The 17,090-nt window shown below is 41.8% G+C and overlaps 1 non-coding gene across 1 annotated transcript; it reads left to right on the top strand.

The window, feature by feature from the left end:
• Positions 1–9,893: 9,893 nt before the first annotated feature.
• Positions 9,894–10,001, top strand: LOC112445654 (U6 spliceosomal RNA). Its single transcript, XR_003033738.1, has one exon. It is a non-coding gene; the product is annotated as a U6 spliceosomal RNA (small nuclear RNA).
• The last annotated feature ends 7,089 nt before the right edge of the window (positions 10,002–17,090 follow it).

Below are 17,090 nucleotides of genomic sequence, written 5' to 3'. Positions count from 1 at the left end.
GTGGCCTGTAAATTGGAGCAGAGAAAGTGTGTGGCTCAGGGGAGTGAGAAGGGAAGCAGACAGAACAGTGGGAGGGAGAAGGAGCAGGAGATAAACGAGGGCCAGAAAGGAAGGGCCTGTGTCCACATGAAACATTTGGCCCATCCTAAAGGCGCCAGAGAGTTATACAGAAGTTTCCTGCAGTTGGAAATAGCAAGGATTTTGCAAGACACAAAGCAGCTTCCATAGAAGTGAGGTGAACTCAACAGGCGCCAGTAAGATTATTGAAACATTACACCAAAAGCAAAGGCAAGAAAAGCAAAAGCAAACAAGTAGGAACTACTTCAAACTAAAAAGCTCTGCACAGCAAAGGAAACCAACAGAATGAAAAGGCAACCTACCAAATGGAAGACAATATTTGCAAGTCATGTATCTGAAAGGGACTAATACCCAAATATAAACTATAATATAAATATTTATAATATAAAAGGAACTCAAACAACTCATTTCCAAAAAAAAAAAAAAAAAGCACTCTGATTTTAAAATGGGTAGAAAATGTGAAGTGACATTTTTTCAAAGGAAGACATTCAGATGGCCAACACACATACGAAAAGGTGCTCAACATCAACTAGTCATCAGGAAAATGCAAATCAAAACCACAATGAGGCATCACCTTACACCTGCCAAATGGCTATCATCAAAAGACAACAAATAACTAGTGTCAGTGAGGATATGAAGAACAGGAACCGTCCTACACTGTTGTTGGGAATAAATATTGGCACAGCCACTCTGGAAAACAGCGTGGAGGGTCCTCAAAACTTTAAAACAAAACAAAACAACCATACAACCTAGCAGTTACATTTCTGGGTATTTATCCAAAGAAAATCTATATGCTCCCTATGTTCACTGCAGCATTATTTACAATAGCCAATATATGGAAACAACCTAAGTGTCTATCAGTGAGTGAATGGATGGGAAAAAAAAAAGTGGTATGTATATACAATGGAATATTATTCAGCCATGATAAAGAATGAAATCTTGCCATTTCAGCAACACTGGATGGACCTTGAGGGCATTATGCAACCTGAAAGACAGATTCTGTATGACCTCACTTATATATACCTAAATGTGGAATCTAAAAAACAGACCAAAAAGCCACCCCAAGCCCAAAGATACAGAGAAGAGACCTGCGATTGCTGGCAGGGGCCACAAAACAGGTAAAGGGGATCAAAAGGTACAAACTTCCAGTTATACAACAAATGAGTCCTGGGGATGTAACATATAGCATGGCCATTATAGTTAATTGTGCGTGCTCATGCTCAATTGCTAAGTCGTGTCTGACCCTTTGTGACCCCACGGACTGTAGCCCGCCAGGCTCCTCTGTCCATGGGATTCCCAGGCAAGAATACTGGAGTGGGTTGCCATGCCCTCCTCCAGAAGATCTTCCCCACCCAGGGATTGAACTCGAGTCTCCTGCAGTGGCAGGCAGATCTTTACTACTGAGCCACCAGGAAAGCCCCATTGTTAATAATACTGTAATGCATATTTTAAAGTTGCTAAGATAGTAAATCTTAAAAGTTGCCATCACAAGGAAAAAAATGCTGTAACTATGTATGGTTTAGAGATGGTAACTAGACTTATTGTTGTGATCATTTTGCAGTGTATACAAGTATTGAATCACTGTGTTGTACATCTGAAATTAACATGTTTTATGACAATTATACAAAAAAATTACTGAAACTGTGAGATATGAAATTAAAAAGAACCAAATTGAAATGTTGAAATATGATTTAAGAAAAAAAAAAAAAAAGCTTACTTAGAAACTTTGGTGAAAAAGCCCAGGGTTCCTGGTACAGGTGGTCAAACCCATTTCATATGTATTTGTCAAAGTCAATTAGTTTTGATTGTGCAGAATACTGCCTGGTGTTAACTAAGAGAAGAAAGTTACCAGAAGGTAAAATTCATATACTGTTTGTACATTAACAGCACTCTACAGAGAAATCTGCTTTCTCGAGTTTTATTGCTTTCACATGTTTGCCTTTAGGTGAAAAGGTGAAACTGAGAAATCTGAGGTGTATTAATTCTTTCCAAGACATCATTTTTGACGCTGTACCAAAAGTATCACTTGTAAAACTCTCCAAAATGTTAATGATGAATACTTAAGCCATCAAAAACTTGTTAATGAAGTCAGATTTCTTATCCACTATCAGGGATTCCTTCCCTGGTCACAAATACATTTTAGTATTACAGCTATGTTGGAAGACATCATAAATTCGACATTACATCTAGCCTTCTTACTTTTTTAAAACATGAAAAGAACAACTAAGACTCAACTCATGACTGAGAAATAAACAATGGATTCTGGATGTTCAGGCAACTACACAAATCATAAAACATCGCTTTGGTCTCCAGCTGCTCTATGGATGCGGAGACACGTTCTGTGTATATTTCCTACAGGAGAGCTCTGTAGAAAAAGCCATCAGAGAACCATGGGAGTCCATAAATGAGCAACGTGCCTTGTAATTAATGAGTGTGCAGTCCATGTAGTCACCCAGTTTTGAGAAACAGCTTCAAAGGGATAGCCACAAATGGGATTTTACTGGTTTAATCATCAAATTCACGTCTGGTCAGGAAAGTGGGAAAACAGTTTAAAAGAGGGAAATCACTAGTGGATAGAATGGCTAATAATTACTTTCTGATTTGTAGATGCTGGAGGAAATTTATTTATTACACCAAGAATCAAGTTCTGCATTCTATGCTTGATACTTTTTTTAATTCACATATGGCAGCTATTTAAAATTATGGATAAAAAGAAAATTATTTAAAGTGTTTCTGATTAAGCTGAAACAGTATTATTGAGGGGAAGAGAGAATCTACCACAGGCAAGCACAGTATTAATGATAACAGTGGGACACACTATCTTATAATATCTTTCTAAAAACTGCTTAAAAATAAAAAAGCTTTAACTTTTTGTTTCTTTAACTTCATAGTTCTCAAAGGACACCGCAAGTAAATGTTAGTAAGTAATTCAGATTACTTTCCCAGCATCGTCTCCTACCTGCCTTTTGCACTAATTCCAGGCCCAATCACTAACTTTCCCACCACTAATTTGACCACTCTTTAAATATCTAGTTGTGAGTACTCTGGATAAGAAATACAAACTATTAGGTGAAACCATATGAAACTATTATTTTAGAAGTTAAAAATGTCCAAATATCTGTATATCATATGTTACAGTTTAACGATCATGGAAGAGAAGGCTAGTTCAGTTCAGTTCAGTCGCTCAGTTGTGTCCGACTCTTCGCGACCCCATGAATCGCAGCACGCCAGGCATCCCTGTCCATCACCAACTCCTGGAGTTCACTCAGACTCATGTCCATTGAATCAGCGATACCATCCAGCCATCTCATTCTCTGTCGTCCCCTTCTCCTCCTGCCCCCAATCCCTCCCAGCATCAGAGTCTTTTCCAATGAGTTAACTCTTTGCATGAGGTGGCCAAAGTACTGGAGTTTCAGCTTCAGCATCATTCCCTCCAAAGAAATCCCAAGGCTGATCTCCTTCCGAATGGACTGGCTGGATCTCCTTGCAGTCCAAGGGACTCTCAAGAGTCTTCTCCAACACCACAGTTCAAAAGCATCAATTCTTCAGTGCTCAGCCTTCTTCACAGTCCAACTCTCACATCCATACATGACCACAGGAAAAACCATAGCCTTGACTAGACGGACCTTTGTTGGCAAAGTAATGTCTCTGCTTTTGAATATGCTATCTAGGTTGGACATAACTTTCCTTCCAAGGAGTAAGTGTCTTTTAATTTCATGGCTGCAGTCACCATCTGCAGTGATTTTGGAGCCCCCCAAAATAAAGTCTGACACTCTTTCCACTGTTTCCCCATCCATTTCCCATGAAGTGACGGGACCGGATGCCATGATCTTCGTTTTCTGAATGTTGAGCTTTAAGCCAACATTTTCACTCTTCACTTTCACTTTCATCAAGAGGCTTTTTAGTTCCTCTTCACTTTCTGCCATAAGGGTGGTGTCATCTGCATATCTGAGGTTATTGATATTTCTCCCAGCAATCTTGATTCCAGCTTGTGTTTCTTCCAGTCCAGCCTTTCTCATGATGTACTCTGCATATAAGTTAAATAAGCAGGGTGATAATATACATCCTTGACGTACTCCTTTTCCTATTTGGAACCAGTCTGTTGTTCCATGTCCAGTTCTAACTGTTGCTTCTTGACCTACATACAGATTTCTCAAGAGGCAGGTCAGGTGCTCTGGTATTCCCATCTCTTTCAGAATTTTCCACAGTTTCTTGTGATCCACACAGTCAAAGGCTTTGGCATAGTCAATAAAGCAGAAATAGATGTTTTTCTGGAATTCTCTTGTTTTTTCCATGATCTAGCAGATGTTGGCAATTGGATCTCTGGTTCCTCTGCCTTTTCTAAAACCAGCTTGAACAGCAGGAAGTTCATGGTTCATGTATTGCTGAAGCCTGGCTTGGAGAATTTTGAGCATTACTTTACTAGCGTGTGAGATGAATGCAATTGTGTGGTAGTTTGAGCACAATAGTAGTAGTAGTAGTCCTGTGGCCACTGCTGAGTTTTCCAAATTTGCTGGCACATTGAGTACAGCACTTTCACAACATCATCTTTCAGGATTTGAAATAGCTCCACTGGAATTCCATCACCTCCACTAGCTTTGTTCATAGTGATGCTTTCTAAGGCCCACTTGACTTCACATTCCAGGATGTCTGGCTCTAGGTGAGTGATCATACCATTGTGATTGTCTGGGTCGTGAAGATCTTTTTTGTACAGTTCTTCTGTGTATTCTTGCCACTTCTTCTTAATATCTTCTGCTTCTGTTAGGTCCATACCATTTTTGTCCTTTATCGAGCCCATCTTTGCATGAAATGTCCCCTTGCTATCTCTAATTTTCTTGAAGAGATCTCTAGTCTTTCCCATTCTGTTGCTTTCCTCTATTTCTTTGCATTGATCGCTGAGGAAGGCTTTCTTATCTCTTCTTGCTCTTCTTTGGAACTCTGCATTTAGATGCTTAGAGAAGGCTAAGTGCTCAGTAAATCCATTTCTGTGTCTTCTGGGCACAAAGCTACACTATACTTCCCAGCCAGCCTGCTGGTTAGGTGGGGCCACATGACTGGTTTTGGCCAACAGAATGGGGGTAGACCGTCTCCAAACCTGTGCACAAAGCCTCCTGTGGGATCCTCGACTCCGTTTCCATCAGCCCATATAGAGGACACTGGGGCCCTGGCCAAAGATGGCACTTCAAGATGAATGGAACCTGGTCCCATGTGAAAGCACGTAGCAGACTCTCTCAAATGTGTGTTGGAAATGAAGGCAGGCAAAGAAATGAACTTCTACTGTGTTCAGCCACTCTGATTTTGGGATGGTTTGACACATAAAGTTAGCCCACCTTGATTAAGAGAGTAATATTCCAAGACCATTTCTTTTCCTAAAGTCTAGTACACATGATATTTTCCTCCTGTGTGAATCCACTGAAACAAGAAACAAAAACTTAGAAAGCTATCAGTGTGATTTGCATTTAGTTTCATATTTAGCAAAGCATTTTTTTAATGTAGAAAATTGGAGCAGTGCATGCTGGGAGATCAAGAATGCATGGTTAAGGCATTCTTAGTCCTGAATTTAAGAGACATCTGAGTATCATGAGCTCAGATGCATTTGGCTGGATTAACCCAACTCTATGGAACCTGGTAAACCTGGGGTGATCAATAAAAAAGGAGTTCCTGAAAGAGAAAGAGAAAGCTAGAAAGAGAATTCTTGGTCTTGGACTGAAAGGATCCCACCAACATTCGCTGCCACCTTGGGAAGTCTGACCAGGCTAGACAGCTGCTTACGCATGTGTGCTGTGCGCTCTGCCTTTGATCTCTCTTCCTAAACAACACTGGACATATAGAAGGCTCAAGACACCCAGTCCTGAGGGCAGGGAAGTGGCTCTGTAGGTGAACAGTCTCTGTGGGGAGGAGGCCCTGAGCTGTGGCTGTCTGAGCTACATGCTGAATTGCCCAGAGCTCCTTTCACGCATTACAGCTTGCTGTCTACATTGATCAGATTAATCACAAGTCGCCATCTCCACAGCTGAAGTTAATGTTTTTTAAAACATTCCAGGGATTGTGTAAGTCATATAGTGTTTCTTCATGGGATTTCTCATTTTCTGTGCAAATACACTTTGCCAGAATTGTTAGTATGCCTGTTTATGGTCAGGTTCCAGGAAACTTTATGATATTCTCCAAGACAAATTGAGAAGTTAAAACTTTTTTGCTGATGTTTTTACATTTAAATATTGCCAAACGAAAGAAATGAAGTGTTTTCTAAATACGGACAACAAGGTCTAGCCAGAAGAGATTTGTTTTTGCTTTCTCCTGTTTTTATCATACCTTCCAGCACGACAAGTCCATAGTACCCAACTAATTAAAATAAATTTTGGGCTCCCATCCATTTTTGACATACAGAGTCCAAGTCCTGCAGGCCCAGGGATGCCCCCCAAACATCTCACTTTCCTGGACGTGTAGGCATCTTAGAACCCAATCCAAAGTGCTCAAGCTATCAAGTGTATCCCAGTGTGTGTTGATGCATCTTCAAATTTCCCATGCCAGGAGTATACAAAACTTGGAACTCTTCACTGCTTCTTCTATTCCTCTCACTTATTCTTAATCCAATGGAGAGTTGCTGGGAGGTTTTAAGGAGAGAGCTGACCTGACCTAATTTATTCTCAAGGAGAAAACTCTAAGACATGGACTAGAGGGGACAAAAGAAGAAGCTATGGGAAGCTCTTGGCAGGGGGGGTGGTGGGGGTTCTGGTGAGAGAGGATGGTTATAGGGCTGGATGGTGGAAGGCAGGAGGGAGAGAAGGAGACGGACTTGACACATGGTCTGGAGTAGGACTTAGCACCTGACTGCACATAAGTGGGGAGGAAGGGCGAGTGGTCAGGAATGACATCCAGGTTTTTGACACTAATCATTCTGGACACTCCTGAAACAGGGGGAATGGATGAGAAGCAGGAAATGAGTTTTGGAGAGCTGACCAAGAGTTCAGTTTTGGATGTCCTAAGCTCAGTGAGACATCCCGATGGATAGGGCAGGAATTGACAAGGGATTAATCTCTAAAATATATAAACAGCTCATGTAGCTCAATATCAAGAATACAAACACCCCGTTCAAAAAGTGGGTGGAAGATCTAAGTAGACACTTCTTCAAAGAAGACACTCAGATGGCTAAAAAGCACATGAAAAGATGGTCAGTATCACTAATTATGAGAGAAATGCAAATCAAAACTACAATGAAGTATCACCTCACACCAGTCAGAATGGCCATCATCAAAAAGCCTACAAACAATAAGAGAGGGTATGGAGAAGAGCGAACCCTACTACACTGTCAGTGGGAACATAAACTGGTACAGCCACTATGGAGAACAGTATCAGTTCAGTTCAGTCGCTCAGTCGTGTCCGACCCTTTGTGACCCCATGAATCACAGCATGCCAGGCCTCCCTACCCATCAGCAACTCTCAGAGTTCACTCAGACTCATGTCCATCGAGTCAGTGATGCCATCCAGGCATCTCATCCTCTGTCGACCCCTTCTCCTCCTGCCCCCAATCCCTCCTAGCATCAGAGTCTTCTCCAATGAGTCAACTCTTCACATGAGGTATGGAGGTTCCTTAAAAAACTAAAAATAGAGCTACCATATGATCCAGCAATCCCACTCCTGGGCATGTATCTGGAGAAAATTATAATTCAGAAAGATACATGCACCCCTGTGTTCATTGCAGCACTATTTACAATAGCCAAGACATGGAAACAACCTAAATGGCCACCAATAAGGAAATGGATAAAGCAGATGTGGTACATATACACAGTGGAATATTATTCAGCTGTAAAAATGAATGAAATAATGCCATCTGCCACAACATGGAGAGATTTGCAGATTGTTATACTGAGTGAAGTGTCAGAGACAGATAAACACCATATGGCATCACTTATATGTGGAGTCTAAAAAAGGGGGAGTGGTAAAAATAAACTTATATACAAAATAGCAATAGAGTCACAGATGTAGAAAATAAACTTGTGGCTACCAGGGGGTAAAGAGGGGGTAAGAGTTTTATAGTATCCAGCCTTACATTTAAGTCTTTAATCCATTTTGAGTTTATTTTTGTGTATGGTGTTAGGGGGTGTTCTTATTTCATTCGTTTACATGTATCTGTCCAGTTTTCCCAACCGTGTGTACTTTCTTTTTATTAATCTGTCTTTTGTTTCTTAAGTTATTTTTATTAGAAAAATTAACATTGTCTGTTTTCAGGTACACAATACTGATCTAGTACATCCCCAAGCCCCCGAGGAAGCCAGCTGTGCTTAACAACTCCCCCAGAGGAAACCCAGAAGACATGGCTGAGGAAGGCTTCTTATAGCACAAATTGTTTCCATGTCTTGGCTATTGTAAGTAGTGTTGCTATGAACTAGCATATATCTTTTAGAATTATATTTTTGTCCAGATACATGCCCAGGAGTGGGACTGCTGGATCATATGGCAACTCTATTTTTAGTTTTTTTGAGAAATCATTTGAAATTTCATGTGTGCGTCCCCAAGGCCTTTTGTGCTCCGTCTCAGAGGTCTGATGGCTTAGGAGAACTTGTGCACATGCTTGTTGGGGCCTGGAGCTTTCTCTGAAGATAAGCCCTAGACTCTGCCCATTTCCCTTCTGTGTCATGTCCTTGCTACCAACAGGCTGAAATGGGATTTCTGCTTTAAACCATGACCTTGGATCCCAATCTTGGCAGGACCTTTAAGAATATAAGGTGACTGAGGAATCTGAGCACATTGGGGGCTACCCATTATTAATCAGAGTGTGTGGGGTAATTCTTTGGAGAAAAGTTAATAAGTACATACACGGGCTTCTCCAGTGGCTTAGTGGTAAAGAATTTGCTTGTAACACAGGAGAGGTAGGAAACCCAGATTTGATCCCTGGGTTGGGAAGATCCCCTAGAGGAGGGCATGGAAACCCACTCCAGGATTCTTGCCTGGAGCATCCCATGGGCAGAGGAGCCTCGTGGGCTACAGTCCATGGGGTCGCAGAGTCAGACACAACTGAGTGAGCATGCAGGAGTTGATGGCGCTACACAAATGCACTGATGTGCTCAGGGCAACAGAACTTTCTGGTGCTTTTTACTCTTCCTGTAGCATCCTCAGCTCACACTGACTTTCTAGTTGCAAGTGCCTTCATTTGTCATCTGTTGCCCACTCCCCTTTCCACAGGCCCAAATTAAGAGGATCCAAGTTCCCAGGGGGACAATGAATGATCCTGCTGAATCCGATATTTCTCATAGCACATTTCAGAGTGTGTGCTCTTCCAAGCACAGAGGCGAGGCCTTTGTGAGAACCACGTTACATGTTCACGAGCTTTCTCTGAGGTTCTTGGGCAGCATCTAAGGGCTGATGTGCCCACTCTGAAAGCTGTGAAGGCTGGATGGATGATGATGTGTTTGTGCACATAAACCTAAATAACAAAACTCATTTAAAAGGTAAATTGAGCATCGAACCATACTAAGTCTTTAAAGCCTATTTTAGGTGCATGGAGTCAATATCACACAAGAATTAACAATATCCATCTATTTTGTGATTACAGCAGTTGATGGCAAGTAAGTCAAATCCTCAGCTGACCTTGCCAGTCTCAGGAGGTTGTGTGCTGCTACCATGCATTCGTCACAGTGGCAGAATCTCCTATACGCAGAAGTGCTAACTTACACAAAGTGACAAGTCTCAATGTGTCATATCTGAAAATTAAAAAAGCTTATCTTTTAGGAGATAAAGTAGGTATTTGTACTCATTGTGCTTTCAGATGCCCCATTATAACCAAGATGGTTTTGCACAATCAAAATAATGTTACAGTGCTAGAAGCTTCAATAGCACATATACTAATACTTGAATAATACAGAGATTAGCATGGCCCCTGCACAAGGATGACACACAAATTCGGAGAAGTGTTCCATATTTCTTATAGTTTTGAGCATTAAAAATAATATTATGAATAGGATTCACAGAATATTTTTAAAGTTTACCAAAAAAAAAAAAACTTAAGATTACCTTCAACTTGCAATTTTTTATTTGCATTCTTGACTGCTTTAGGTATTAAAAAATAGGACTCTGCATGTGCTTCTATAGTGTGAGTTATTTGGTAGGTTGCTCTTTCTGGTAGAATTTCCCACCATTTTAAAGTAAAGGTACACATATTTCAACCCTGAAATTAGGTGCACTCAATTTTAACAAATTATTTTTGAGTTTAAAAAAATATGTGGTAGAAATTTTGATATAGTTAATGCAATCAATTAGTTTCATTAGGAGAAGACAGACTATTTTCAAGAATGATTAGTTCATGAAAGTATCCATCTATGTTGATAAGAAGAAAATAAAATGACAAAATGCATGTTACAGTGCCCCCAAAGATGCTTGGAAAACTAGTAAGTTATAGCAGATGATGTACATATTCATGAAGCTTTAATTTCATGCAGTTATGCATTTCTCACAAATCACTTTGGTTATGTGATCTTCACACTGAGGGATGTGTTTAGGTAAACCCACTGATGATTTCAGTTGTTAAACTACAATATTTTATAGCATTTACTCAGTGCATCCTGATTTCTTTGAGGTTTAAATGTTACCGTTTTTCCTGAAAACTAAAATGTCTCTCCTGGTATAAAGGACCTGTCAGCTCCTATTGTTAGAACTGAAACTGCCCTGAGATAGTCTTGAGTTTTAAGAACAGATTTTACTTTCACTGTCAGTTCAGTTCAGTTCAGTTCAGTCGCTCAGTCGTGTCCTACTCTTTGCGACCTCATGAATCACAGCACGCCAGGCCTCCCTGTCCATCACCAACTCCCAGAGTTCACTCAGACTCATGTCCAGCGAGTCAGTGATGCCATCCAGCCATCTCATCCTCTGTTGTCCCCTTCTCCTCCTGCCCCCAATCCCTCCCAGCATCAGGGTCTTTTCCAGTGAGTCAACACTTTGCATGAGGTGGCCAAAGTACTGGAGTTTCACCTTCAGCATCAGTCCTTTCGATGAACACCCAGGACTTATCTCCTTTAGGATGGACTGGTTGGATCTCCATGCAGTCCAAGGGACTCTCAAGAGTCTTCTCCAACATCACAGTTCAAAAGCATCAATTCTTCAGCGCTCAGCTTTCTTTATAGTCCAACTCTCACATCCATACATGACCACAGGAAAAACCACAGCCTTGACTAGACAGACCACTGTAGACTTCTCAAATTTAGTAACCTGTCCTTCATTATAAAAGATCACCATAACCAAGTCACCATCTTTTTTTTGGTTGGGTTGGCTTCACTCAGCTTGTAGGATCTTAATTCCCCCAGAAGGGATTGAACCCGCTCTCTCGACACTGAAAGCACGGAATCCTAACCACCAGAGAATTCGCTCCATACAGTCCTTTACTTTAAATGTGTTGTAGGGTTTTCACCTCCTCCAGTCGTGATGATATATATTGATCCATCTTGTTCTTTTCTGATAACCATGATGAGCAATGACTATATTTTTGCAGGCTAAAGCAAGACTAACCAGCCCCTCTAAGAATTAAGCCTGTTCTCAATAACGCTTTTCGGGGCAGGGTGGGGCGGGTAGCTGATATAGTGCGTCCGGATGTGCTCAGCCGTGTCCACTCTGCAACCCCATATAGACATTGATTCAATTCACAATAATGGAGGATTTTCGTGACTACGACTCAAGTATCCAAGTTATAATCACAATAATAATCATTCAGACCATAATATTCTCCACCATTACTGTACTCCAGCAATACAAAAATCCAGATACAGCAAAATGGCCACATCACTGGACAGTTTTCACTCTGTCATGGCGACTTACTGCAGAGTATAAATGTGATGTGGACTGGGCTAAATCCTATGCCTCTGCCAAATGAGTGTGGCACGAAAATACTATGTTAATGCCGCTGTGTGCTTCATTACTCAGATTAACAGAAGACATACTTGTGAAATTAAAGCATGAAAATAGACACTATTCAGAATCTAGACAACACACAAAAGTAACTGCATAACAAGAACACGGGATGGATTACGGTCCAAATATTGCCATGCTGTTACAAACGAGCTAAACCAGTGAGCTGTTTAGCAGAAAACAGTGACTCTGCACTCCAGAACCACTTAAGAGCTTTAAAAATGCTGATGCCCAATCCCCACACACAGAGAGAAAAATTTAATTGGCCCAGGGTGGAGTCCTGGGCATAGGATTTTTAGAAACTCCCTGACGCCTTTGGTGGACTGCCAGGATTGTGAAGCGCTGGGCCCTGAACAAAGAGGCCCCGGGGGAAATGAGAGGCCTCAGACTGCTTTGAGCAAGATATTCCAGTAGGGGGCGCTCAGCTGATTCCATGTTTCTTAACAACCATCCGTGTCCCAAATGTTAACCTATTTTTGGAGAGGCCTTTCCAACATAGATGCTACTCTAATTATTTTCAAAGTTTTCAAAAAGTAACGGGAATTCCCTGATGGTCCAGTGGTTGTGACCCCACTGCAGGGGCAGAGGCTCAACCCCTGATTGGGGAACTAAGGTCTCCCAAACCCTATGCTGCTGCTGCTAAGTCGCTTCAGTCGTGTCCGACTCTGTGGGACCCCATAGACGGCAGCCCACCAGGCTTCCCCATCCCTGGGATTCTAGCGCAGCCAAATAATAATAACTACAATGATAATAAAATCTACAGTATCTTTAGCTTTCAGATTGAATATGGCAGATTAAATATATCCATTTATCTCTACTCTGTCCACAAAACCCCACTAAATGACAGTAAAGGAATAAAAAGAAAAGATATGTTCTTGTTGACAAAACAGGAGAGCAGGTAACAGCATCCAAGTGCGGACAAGGACTTTTAATGCTTCAGAACCCTGGAAAGCTCAGGAATTGTAAGCTATCTCTGAAGGTTGAGGAAAAATTGATATCAGAGTGGGCATCTACCCTGTCTGCTACAGTTTAAAACAAAATGAAGAAAGAGCTGTATAAGCATACTATGAGTTATAGAAGCAAACAGATTAAACTGCTAAGGATTGAAAATGGTTGTTTCTGGGAAGTGGGAACTGGGTTGGGAAAAAGCAATTCTTGGTTTTGCTCTTCTGAGAGCCCTGTGTCATTTGGCCTTTAAAATTAAATCCTGAAAGCAATTATCCTTCAATTAAAAAATAAATGTAAAAACAAAAACAAAAAAAGAAAATATTAAGCATACACAAAACTTAGATTTTTTTTTAAAAGCTGCTTTTGAAATGCGTTTGGGAGTAAAGGTATGCAAATACTGTAGATATGAATGTAAAATTGTAAAATCTTTCCAGGTGACAGGTGGGTAATATGGATCAAAACTTTCAATGTGTGGAACATTTAGTCCAGAATTTTCACTCTTGAATTTTGTCCAAGGAAGTAATTGGACAACCACTGCTTTGAGTATAAAATAAAAAATTGGAAACTCTCTTACATGCCCTACACCAGAATTTTGATTTGAACAAGTGATGGCTCCTCCATACAGTGAAATTATATGTAAATACTTTAAATGATGGGTTGCATACCTCCCAGACAGTCAAAAATTCTAAAAGCCTGAAAACAAAATTTTCTGGGCATGTGAAACCTCGAAATGTTAATATAATGCTGTTGAGTGTGCACTGGTACACTGTCTTTGGAGGACAAGCAAAAATTGGCATTACATAAATGAAAAGTTAGATATACACTTTGATCAGCAATCCTCATAGGGAGTCTAAACTGACTCCCATGAACTATACAGTGCATGGAATTCTCCAGCCCAGAATATTGGAGTGGGTAGCTGTTCTATTCTCCAGGGGATCTTCCCAACCCAGGAATCGAACCTAGGTCTCCTGCATGGAAGAGGGATTCTTTACCAGCTGAGCTACCAGGGAAGCCTGAGACCTTCTATGGATTTTAACAAATATTACATCCTGGAGTGGGATGGGGGAGAAGAGAACGAACACACCTACCACATAAGTTTACACCTACCTACATAAGTTTATGAACAAAGAAAACGAACCTATATGAATAATGCAGCTATGAAAGTTGACTACCACTAAATCCAGTAGTAATAACTGTGGGTTAGAAAAGAAAATGGTGACTCACATGGTAAACAATTCACCTGCAATGCAGGAGACCTGGGTTCCATCTCTGGGTCGGGAAGAGTCCCTGGAGAAGGGAATGGAAACTCACTCCAGTATTCTGACCTGGAGAATTCCATGGACAGAGGAGTCTGGCAGGTTACAGTCCATAGGGTGGCTAACAGTCCCACAGGACTGAGTGACTGACACTACAGAAAACAAAGCACAGCCCAAAAGACAATTCCACCTGTGGCAGAAACGTGGGATCACCCAAAAAGAGTTCTCCTTTTCCCAGGTGGCTCTCTCTCTGAAGGTTGCTCAGTTGTGTCCGACCAGAAACTGTCTGGCTCCTCTGTCCATGGGATTCACCAGGCAAGACTACTGCAGTGGGTAGCCATTCTCTTTTCAGGAGAACCTTCCCCAGGAACTGAGCCTGGGTCTACCGCATTGAAAGCAGGCTCTCTAAGCCACCAGGGAAACTCTAATCAGCAGAAGGAAAAAAGAAAAAAGGCCATTGCCAGTATTACAAGGCCTGGGTTCCGGTCGTGGGTAGTGAAAAATCTGTCTGGTTTCTTTGCTCAGTTGTGTCTGATCGGCCATCCTGTCTTCACTTGGAAAAGCCCATTGTGGCTTTATGGATATTGGGTTTCCCTTGTATCTCAGCTGGAAAAGAATTCGCCTACAGTGCGGGAGACCTGCGTTCCATCCCTGGGTTAGGATGATCCCTGCAAAAGGGGGAGACTACTGGAAAATCCCATGGACAGAGGAGCCTGGTAGGCTGCACTCCATGGGGTCGCTAAGAGTCGGACATGACTGAGCGACGTCACTTTCACTTTTCACTTTCATGCATTGGAGGAGGAAATGGCAACCCACTCCAGTGTTCTTGCCTAGAGAATCCCAGGAATGGCAGGGCCTGGTGGGCTGCCGTCTATGGGGTCGCACAGAGTTGGACACGACTGAAGTGACTTAGCAGCAGCAGCAGCAACCCACTCCAGTATCATGGCCTGGAGCATTGCATGGACTGCATAGTGCACGCGGTCACAAAAAGTCAGACATGACTAAGCATCTTTCACCTTAAACTCACTGAAAATCAAACCCACAAACTGAAATGATACACAAAGCAAGCTTCAAGGGTCTAAAAAAACTGCCCGAAATCGTTTATTTTTCAACCTCTTCTTTTCTACACAAGAATATTGGTCTTGTTTAGTCTCACAAAACCTCCAAAAACTGTCTGGTAATGGAAGTATTATTCGTTTTTTGGCCCTACTTGACCTAGTCTCCACCTCAACACAAGAGACTATGTTCAAGCAGGAGCAAGAAATGGAGTATGGGTACTGCACTGTGCCTGGGCCATACGGATTAGAGGGAGCTTACTCCTAATACACTGAGGATGAGAAGCAAAAAAAAAGGGTAAACTTCTGTGAAGAGGTTGTAGCAGATCTTTCAACGTAAAGGGACAAAGGCTCATTCTTCGAGAACTACATTTAAAAGAAATCTACGATAAACTGAAATAATAAATTGGATGTATTGTGCGCAGTGCATTCTGGTTATGCAAATAAATGCTGAGTCCCCGCCCCCAAGATTCGCCCCTTTCCCGGCCCAGGTCCCGCGAAGCTGGCTTCCAATCTGTTGTTCCCAGGCCCCTGACTCCATGTCTTCTCTTCAATGCTCTGCGTCTGATTTCTTTCTAATAAAGGCTTTTGTTGATGGCTTAAGAAACTGATATAGAAGCGCTGCATTTGACACGAAGAGGTTCACTATAATGTCACATGAAACAGATTGCCCTGAGTGCACAGGCCTGCCAAACTATTTGCGACCCCATGGACTGTCGCCCTCCAGGCTCCTCTGTCCATGGAATTCTCCAGGCAAGAATAATGTAGTGGGTAGCCATTCCCTTATCCAGGAGATTCTTCCCCAGGAGCAAACCTCCATCTCCCACACTTAAAGCAGAGTCTTCACTTTCTAAGCCACCACGGTGACTCTAATCACTAATTAAAAAAAACAAACAAACAACTGTCTACCAATATAGGAGGAGCCAGTTCCATCCCTGGGTCATAAAAATTAGGATTATGAAAATCTTACTAAAAATCAAGAACATGATTTCACGTGATAAATACACATCAAACTCTTAACTGCTGCAGGTGTAGAAAAACTGCCCAAAGCCCTCCACGTTTCAAATTCTATTCTTCCACACAACAATATTGGCCTTGTTTATCTCACAAGGCCTCCAAAAATTATCGGAAGCTTGCCTTATCCCTACTTGGGCCTACCTCACTGAATCCTCAGTGAGACAAAATACTCAGTTCGAGTAGAAGCAAGGACAAGAGTAAACATACCATAAAGAGCCTGTGAACATACTGATGAGGTGATGCTCACTCCTAACACAGTGAGGCTGAGGAGCATCAAGGGTAAGTCCAGGTCAAGAGTTTGCAGCAGATCTTTGTGCCTAAGAGGATGAAGGCTCATTCTTTAAAATACTACATTTAAAAAATTATGATAAATTGAAATAATAAATAGAAACTATATTTCGTGCATTGCATTCTGGTTATGCAAATGAACGCTGATCCGTGCCGCTGAGATTTGCACCTTTCCCTGCCCCAGCTCCTGTGAAGCCCGCTTCCAGCCCCTTGTTCCCAGGCCCCTGACTCCATGTCTTCTCCTCGATGTTCTGAGTCTGATTTGTGTCAAATAAAGGATGTTGTTGACAGCTTAAGAAAATGATGTAGGAGTGCTGCATTTGACACACAGAAGGTTCACTATAATGTCAAATGAAATAGAGTAACGTGTGTGCTCAGTCCTGCCCAGACAATTTGCGATCCCATGGACTGTAGCCCTCTAGGCTCCTCTGTCCATGGAATTCTCCAGGCAAGCATACTGCAGTGTGTAGCCATTCCCTTCTCCAGGAGAAGCTTCCCCAGGATCGAATCTGGGTCTCCCGCTTTGTAAGCAGACTCTTTACTGTCTCAGCCA

The sequence above is a fragment of the Bos taurus genome, unplaced genomic scaffold (assembly GCF_002263795.3).
Source record: "Bos taurus isolate L1 Dominette 01449 registration number 42190680 breed Hereford unplaced genomic scaffold, ARS-UCD2.0 Leftover_ScbfJmS_2281, whole genome shotgun sequence".
Classification (NCBI taxonomy): Eukaryota; Metazoa; Chordata; class Mammalia; order Artiodactyla; family Bovidae; genus Bos; species Bos taurus.
This window is presented reverse-complemented; position numbering and strand designations above follow the sequence as displayed.